Source organism: Aythya ferina (assembly GCF_964211825.1).
Source record: "Aythya ferina genome assembly, chromosome: Z".
Lineage (NCBI taxonomy): Eukaryota > Metazoa > Chordata > Aves > Anseriformes > Anatidae > Aythya > Aythya ferina.
The window spans coordinates 67874315-67882090 of record NC_140299.1 but is presented as its reverse complement, the minus strand read 5'-3'; the positions used below and the strand labels follow the sequence as shown (position 1 = coordinate 67882090).

General features: G+C 46.7%; 1 pseudogene across 1 annotated transcript; it reads right to left on the bottom strand.

Annotated features, from left to right (window-relative positions):
• Positions 1-4340: 4340 nt before the first annotated feature.
• Positions 4341-5151, bottom strand: LOC311427343 (BMP and activin membrane-bound inhibitor homolog pseudogene; annotated as a pseudogene). Its single transcript has one exon. The product of its transcript is annotated as a BMP and activin membrane-bound inhibitor homolog pseudogene (transcript).
• Positions 5152-7776: the final 2625 nt, after the last annotated feature.

Sequence of the window (7776 nt, the reverse complement as noted above, 5' to 3'; positions counted from 1 at the left end):
CTGATTGGTGGCTCGCTGATTAAGGCCGGGAAGCGCTAAATGTGAAAATGCCTATCTACGATACTTGCAGTGTCTGTGTGAACAGATAAATATATGTATATCCACAAAAAAAACACAAATAGGAGAAAATATACCCAATGGCTTTCTACACAGACACGCTATTTTATAAACGTGTATACATTTATTTACTTACCTGGAATTGTATATGCATATTTGCAGTTCTAAAAACACAGAAACAACACTGCACCTTTGCAGTCGTGTTTTAAGCAGTAAAGTTGAAAAAGCAAGAGGCAAAGGGCTGAATCTGTGGCTAAGACCCACCAGTTTCTATGGCTCCGAAAACAAGCGTACCATGACAGCCTGTTCAGATCTTGCCTTGCAAGGCTGCTGCTCTTCTCCACAGTGCTGACAACAGCCGGGGACGCACTGTCTCACACAAACAAAAAACTCCCACTTATGCCTTCTCTTGTGACTGGCAGCCCAAACCGGCCCATGTATCTAGCTTATGCAGTGGTCCATGGAATCAAGAAATCCCTCCCCGTGCAACACACTGGGGGCCGACATGTTTTGGAGGGGAGGCAGCGCTCTTCTCACCGTGCCTCTCTGATTGGCTGCGTGCTGTTCAAGCCACGTGCCCTGCGCTCGCCCACTGATTGGTGGCCCGCTGCCTTTCAGCCAAGAAGCGCTAAAAGTGAAAATGTCTATCTACGATACATGTAGTGTGTGCGTGTACGGACATGTGTAAGTATATCCACACATAAACGTAAACACGAGTAGATATACACTGTGGTTTTCCACACAGACACACTATTTTATATACATGTACAGATTTATTTGCTTACCTGTAATCGTATATGCATATTTGCATTTATGCAGACAGAGGAGCTGAATATGTGTATATCTGCAAAAACATCGATGTGGATTAAATAAAATATCTAATGCTAAGAATTTCTGATGTATTCAATAAAGCTTGTGAAGAAGAGTGTACTTTTTGTACTGGGGAGCCCTGAACTGAACACTCTACCTCAGGTGAGGCCTGACCAGGGCGCAGTAGAGGGGGTCGATCACCTTCCTTTACCTACTGGCCACGCTCCTTTTAATGCATGTCAGGATCCCATTTGCCTTCTTGGCCATGAGGGCACACTGCTGGCTCATGGTCAGCCTGTCATCCACCAGCACCCCCAGGTCCTTCTCCTCAGAGGAGCTCCTCTTCAGCAGGTCTACCCCAGCCTTTATTGATACATGCGGTTGTTCCTTCCCAAGTGCAGGACTCTATACTTGCTCTTATTAAACCTTATTTGGTTTCTTCCTACCCATCTTTCCAGCCAGTCCAGGTCTCACTGAATTGTAGCACAGCCTTCTGGCATGTCAGCCACTACTCCCAGCTTTGTGTCATCAGTGTACTTGCTGAGGGCAGACGCTATTCCCTCATCATGTTCATTGATGAAGATGTTGAACAAGACCAGACCCAGCACTGACCCCTGGGGAAGAGCGCTAGTCTCAGGTCTCCAGATGGGCTCTGCACCGCCGATCACCGCCCTCTGAGCTTGGCCATTCAGCCAGTTCTTGACCCACCTTACTGTCCACTCCTCTATCCCTCGCTTTCTCAGCTTTGCTATCAGGATGTCAAGGGAGACAGTATCAAAAGCCTTACTAAAGCCAAAGTAGAAGACATCCACTGCTCTCCCCTCATCTACCCAGCTGGTGATGCCATCATAGAAGGTAGCAAGGTTGGTCAAACATGACTTTCCCTTGGTGAATCCATGCTGACTACTCCTCATAAACTTCTTCTCTTCCAATTGCTTGGAGATGTCATCCAGAACAAGCTGTTCCAACAGGGACAGAGGTGAGACTGACTGGCCTGTAGTTTCCCAGATCCTCCTTCTTGCCCTTCTTGAAGACCAGAGTGACATTGGCTATCATCCAATCTTCAGGCACATCTCCTGTTCTCCAGGACCTTTCAAAGATGATAGAGAGAGGTTCGGCAATCACCTCTGCCAACTCCCGTAGCACACATGGATGCATCCGATGGGGACCCATGGATTTGTCTGCACTGAGCCCACTCAGATGCTCCCGAACCACTCTCTTGTCATCCAGGGGGAACCCTCCATTTCCCAGCCCCTTTCTCTTTCCTCCAGGGTCGAGGAGTCCCAAGGGGGAGTCCTTGAAGCAAAGACTGAAGCAAAGAAAGCATTCAGTACCTCTGCCTCAGTGAGGGACCCACATTATCCTTAGTCTTCCTTTTACTGTTTACATACTTAAAAAAAAAAAAAAAAAAAAAAAAATTCTTATTATATTTTATCTCTTTTGCAAGCCTCATCTCTAGGTGGGCTTTAGCCTTCCTTGTTGCATCCCTGCAGGCCCTGACAACACTTCTATACACCTCCTAAGAGGACAGGCCCTTTTTCCATGTTACATAAACCTTCCTCTTCCTTTTGATCTTATTGATGAGCTTCTTACTCATCCACACATGTTTCCTGCCCCCCTTCCCTGATTTCCTACTCTTAGGGATGCACCTATCCTGAGCTTGGAAGAAGTGCTGCTTAAATGTAGCCCAGCTCTCACATGCACCCTTGCCTTCTAGCAACCTAGCCCATGAGATACTCCCAAGCAGGTCCTGGAAGAGGATGAAGTTGGCTTTCTGAAAGTCCAGGGTAGCAATCCTTCTTTTAGCCTTACTTCTTCCACCAAGTTCCATGTTGAACTCCACCATCTCATGGTTGCTGCATCCCAAGCTGCCCCCAGCCTTCACATCCCGAACAAGCCCATCCCTGTTGGTAAGGACAAGGTCCAGGAGCACACCCTGCCTCATTGGCTCCTCCACTACCTGTGTCAGAAAATTGTCTTCAACGCATTGTAGGAACCGTTTGGACTGCACGTGCCTGCTGGGTTGTTTACCCATGAGGTATCAAGATCATTACCTTCTCTGAGGAGCTCTCCAACAATCCTATGAGACAGCTCAGAGGTTTTTCCCTACTATCTTCAACAGTGACAGCAGTGACAACTTCCCCCAGCCCTTCTCTGTCACTTTTAGCTCCCCTCCCTTTCCCCCATCAAACCTAGCTTAAAGCCCTGGTAATCAGCCCAGAGAGCTTGCTCCCCAGCACACTTGTGCCCAACTTTCTGAGTTGAAGTCAGTCAGCAGCCCACATACCCAGCGTCTCAAAGGGCTGCCCAAGATCAAAATACCCAAATCCTTGGTCAAGACACCACCCTCTCAGCCAGTCGTTCACCTGTCCTGTTCTTCTTCTCTCTGGGTCCCGGTCACCCAGAGGGAGGACAGAGGAGAACACCACTACCTGCACTCCTGATCCCTTCAACAACCTTCCCAGGGATGCAAAGTCCTTTTAAATATTCCTCATTTTTCTAGTTGCGCTTCCCAGGATCCAACCCGAATGACAACAAGAGGATAGTAATCCTTTGGTTTAATGAGCTGTGGCAGAGCCTTCCTAACATTTCTGACATGTGCCCCAGGAAGACATCACACACCTCTCTGGATAGGTTATCTGGGTGACAAATGGGAGCCTCAGTGGCCCTCAGCAAAGAATCTCTGATTACTAAGACTGTCCATCCTTTTTTTGTGGCACTAGTTGTGATGCAGTGCTCTGCCCGGCCCAGATCCCTATGCTCAGTATTTCCCCCAGTCCTGACACACTTCGCAGGGTTGCTTCCCAGGTTCAAACTACTGTCCAGACCATCAACCTCATCCTTTTCCTGCCTGAGAATCTCAAATCTATTACCCAGGGACACCGTGGGGGTTGGTGGAACCATGGGTGTCGGGGGCAAATGTCTCTTTCTGCTTCGAGCTGAGATGAGGGTCCAGCCCCATTTCTCTTGTGAGTGGTCAAGCCCTCTGTCCTGCACATGATCAGCTGGGTCAGCTACTACCCCTTGCAGGGACTTAGGAGGGGGCTGCTGGGTATCAGCAGGGGCAGGTTGACACTTCCTATCTGTCACCTTCAGAGACTCTCAGGAGCTCCTCAGGCTGTTGATTTCTCACTGCAGCCCAGCCACCTGCTTGAGAAGTCCCTTAAGCAGGGTACACCTGCACCCATGACAGCCCTCTCTTCCCTCAGGACCCAAAAATTTATTTTTTTCAGACAAAATATATATATTTAAAAAATCTTTACAATAAGTCAGGAAACATAGGAGCTTGCATACAGTTTATTATAATTCAATTCTCAGCTCCCTGCAGTTCAGGTAACCCTGGTGACAGTGTTTACAACTTCTAATTTTTGCTTTCATAACGTTAAAGCAAACAATACATTTGAGTGTGTTTTACTCTGTGCAAATGAGACAACTTTTGGAATACTTCAGAAGTATCCAAGTATATCCAAGATTCTGTTTGCAGAGTTCCTTTGTTTCTCAGATGATCTGTGGGTTTTTGTTTCAAGATTAAGTGCTCCTGTCCAACAGAACCCAAAGGCCTTCAAGAGTCCAGAGAGTAAGTTTAGCTCAGATTAAAAAATAATTGGTCATACAAATTCCAGCTTCCCATGTCTGCTCTACATTCCCCAGTGGATGGACTAGCAAAAGAATCTTATCATTGCTGAGGTCTGAATGTCTCATTTTATCACAGGTCATGCAGCAGTTCTCATGACCAGTTACAAGCACCATGCATTCCAAGTCCAATTTTGCCACCTACCCTTTTTTCGCATGATTTCCATGGAAACTATAGTGCAAACAGGAGAGCATTTGCTGCAGTTGGTCTTGCAGTCTCTTATTTTCACTCTTGGGCATCCGCAAGGACAGCATGATAAGGAGCATCAAGATCAGCTCACCAGCTATAGGAACAGCAATCACAGCTGCCCTGAACTGTAATTGTTTTGGTGAGGTCAGTCCTGCACATTGGTGATGAGGTTCTTGCTGTCATGTTGATATCTGCTCCCTTGATATCTGCACCCTTGGGAGGAGACAAAACATCATGTAGTCCTCTGTAATTGCACATATCTTCATGACAGCATTCCAATGTGGACATAGTGGTGACAGAGTGGTTTTGTGGAGCCTGTTTAACTCTGTGCTTACACTAGAGTCCAAGCAGCTCTGAGTAAGTGGGGAATGTGTATTCTAAGGATCAAGTGGTCTGGAAAAGCAGGCACTAAGCTTGGATTTGCACATATAGCCAGTTGCAACACAGGGTGCAGCATCACACAGAGGGAGAATTAAAGACAGAAGGAAAGAGAGAAAATGACAGATGGAAGGCGGGAAGGCAGGAAGGCGGGAAGGCAGGAAGGCAGGAAGGCAGGAAGGCAGGAAGGAAGGAAGGAAGGCAGGAAGGAAGGAAATGAAAAGAAGGAAAGAAGGAAAGACAGAAGGAAAGAAGGAAAGAAGGAAGGAAAGGAGGAAAGGAGGAAGGAAGGAAGGAAGGAAGGAAGGAAGGAAGGAAGGAAGGAAGGAAGGAAGGAAGGAAGGAAGGAAGGAAGGAAGGAAGGAAGGAAGGAAGGAAGGAAGGAAGGAAGGAAGGAAGGAAGGAAGGAAGGAAGGAAGGAAGGAAGGAAGGAAGGAAGGAAGGAAAGCTTCTTACTGCATTTTGGCAAGACATTGCTGCCCAGGTAGAGAATTTGTTGTAAAAGTATGCCACATATATGTTCACATACTCAGGTATTGGGCAACTGAAGAACACCAAACAACCAGCAGGTGGATCAGGCTGCTAAGATTGAAGAGGCTGTGGTCAATCTGGACTGGCAACAGAAGGGTGAATTATTTATAGATCCATGGGCCCATGACACCTCAGGCCATCAAGGAAGAGACGAAACATATAGTTGGGCTTGTGATTGAGCAGTGTTCTAGACCATGCACAGTACTGGACAGGTTATTCAGGATTGTGAAACACATGCTGCAATCAAGCAAGCCAAATGTTTAAAGCCTCTCAGGTAAGGAGGACAATGGATGAAATCTAACTATGGGGAATTCTGGCAGATAGATTATGTCACGCTCTCTCAAACCTGCAACGGCAAGCACGATGTGCATACAATGGTGGAAGCAACCACCAGAGGGATGGAAATACACCCTGTGCCCCATGCCACTGCCCAGAACACTTGAAAAACAAGTCCTATGGTGACATGTCACCCCATGAAGAATTGAGTCAGACAATGGATTTATTTCTGAAACAACCTCATAGACACCTGGACCAAAGAGTGCAGTACTGAGTGGATATTTCACATCTCCTGTCATGCACCAGCTTCCAGGAAAATCAAGGATATAATGGTCTGTTAAAGAGCGCACTGAAGGTAGAGGGAACTGGGACATTCAAAAACTGGGATACACATTTGGCAAAGGCCACCTGCTTAGTCAACACTAGGGGTTCTGCCAAGCAAGCCAGACCTCCCCAGTCAAACCTGCTACATACTGTAGAAGGCAATAAAGTCCCCGTAGTGCACATAAAAAGCATTCAGGGTCAGGCAGTCTTGGCTATTCCTGGCTCAGGCAAAGGCAAGCCCATCCATGGGACTGCGTTTGCTCAAGGACCTGGGTGTATTGGTGGGTAGTGTGGAAGAATGGGGAAGTCTGATGTATTCCTCAAATGGATTTAATGTTGGGTGAGAGTAGCCCATGATTTGAATTCCATGATGTTAATTACTATATAATACCGTAGGCCATCACTACTATAATTGCTATATGTCATGTTCATGGTATTACAATAACAGTCACCCAGATAATGATGAATGAATTTTGATAAAACTGGACAAGCACAGCTGTGTGATGGAATCACAACAAGCTTCAGCATGTGACAATCCGACACCACACACCATCTCTTCTGCACTGAAAGATTGTTGTGACAGATGAAGCCCAAAGTCATTCACAGACTAAACAAACTCGGTGGGCGTTTCATATACGTATATGAAAAGTGGTGATTAATTGGAAAGTACTTGAAAGTGTGGGACTTGAGCATAAATGGTATGGAATAAGGGGTTGGTATTGTCCTGGTTTCACCTAGGATAGGGTTCATTGTCCTCCTAGTAGCTGGTATGGTGCTGTGTTTTGGATTTAGCATGAGAATAATGCCGATAGCATGCTAATACTAATATAATGCTAATGTTAATAATACTGATAGCATGTTAATGCTGATAGCATGCTGACATTTTAGCTTACAAAGCAGTGCTTACACTAAGCCAAGGACTTTTCAGCTTCTCATAGGACCCCACCAACGAGGAGACTGGGAGCACACAAGAAGCTGGGAAGGAATTCAGTCAGGACAGCTGACCCAAAGGGATGTCCCATATCATGTGCTGTCATGCTGAACAATTATATGGGGTAGTGGGCTGGAGTAGGAGAGGGACTGCTGCTCGGGGACAGGCTGGGCATTAGTCAGTGGGTGGTGAGCAAGGGCATTGTTGTACTGGGTCTGGCTGGAATGTTAACTTTCCCGGCAGCAGCCCATTCAGTGCTGTACTCTGTACTTGTAGCTGGAACAGCAGTGTTATCACACCAGTGTTGTGTCTACTGCTGAGCAGCAGTGGCACAGCATTGGGCCTTTCTCTAACCCTCCTAGGGGGTGGGCAAAAAAGTGAGGAGAGAAACATCACTAGGGCAGCTGACCTAAACCAATCAAAGGGATATTCCATACCATGTGGTGTCACACTCAGCAATAAAAGGTGGAAACAGGAAGAAGAGGGGAGGGGTGGGCTCTCGTTGAGAAGACGTCGGTCCTCCTCTCGAACACCGGCTGTGTGCGTTGAGGCCTTGCTTCAAGGACGTGGTCAATCATCGCTCATTTGTGGGAAGTAGAGAGTAATTTCTTTCCTCTGCACTTCCATATAGCTTTCATTTATTTTG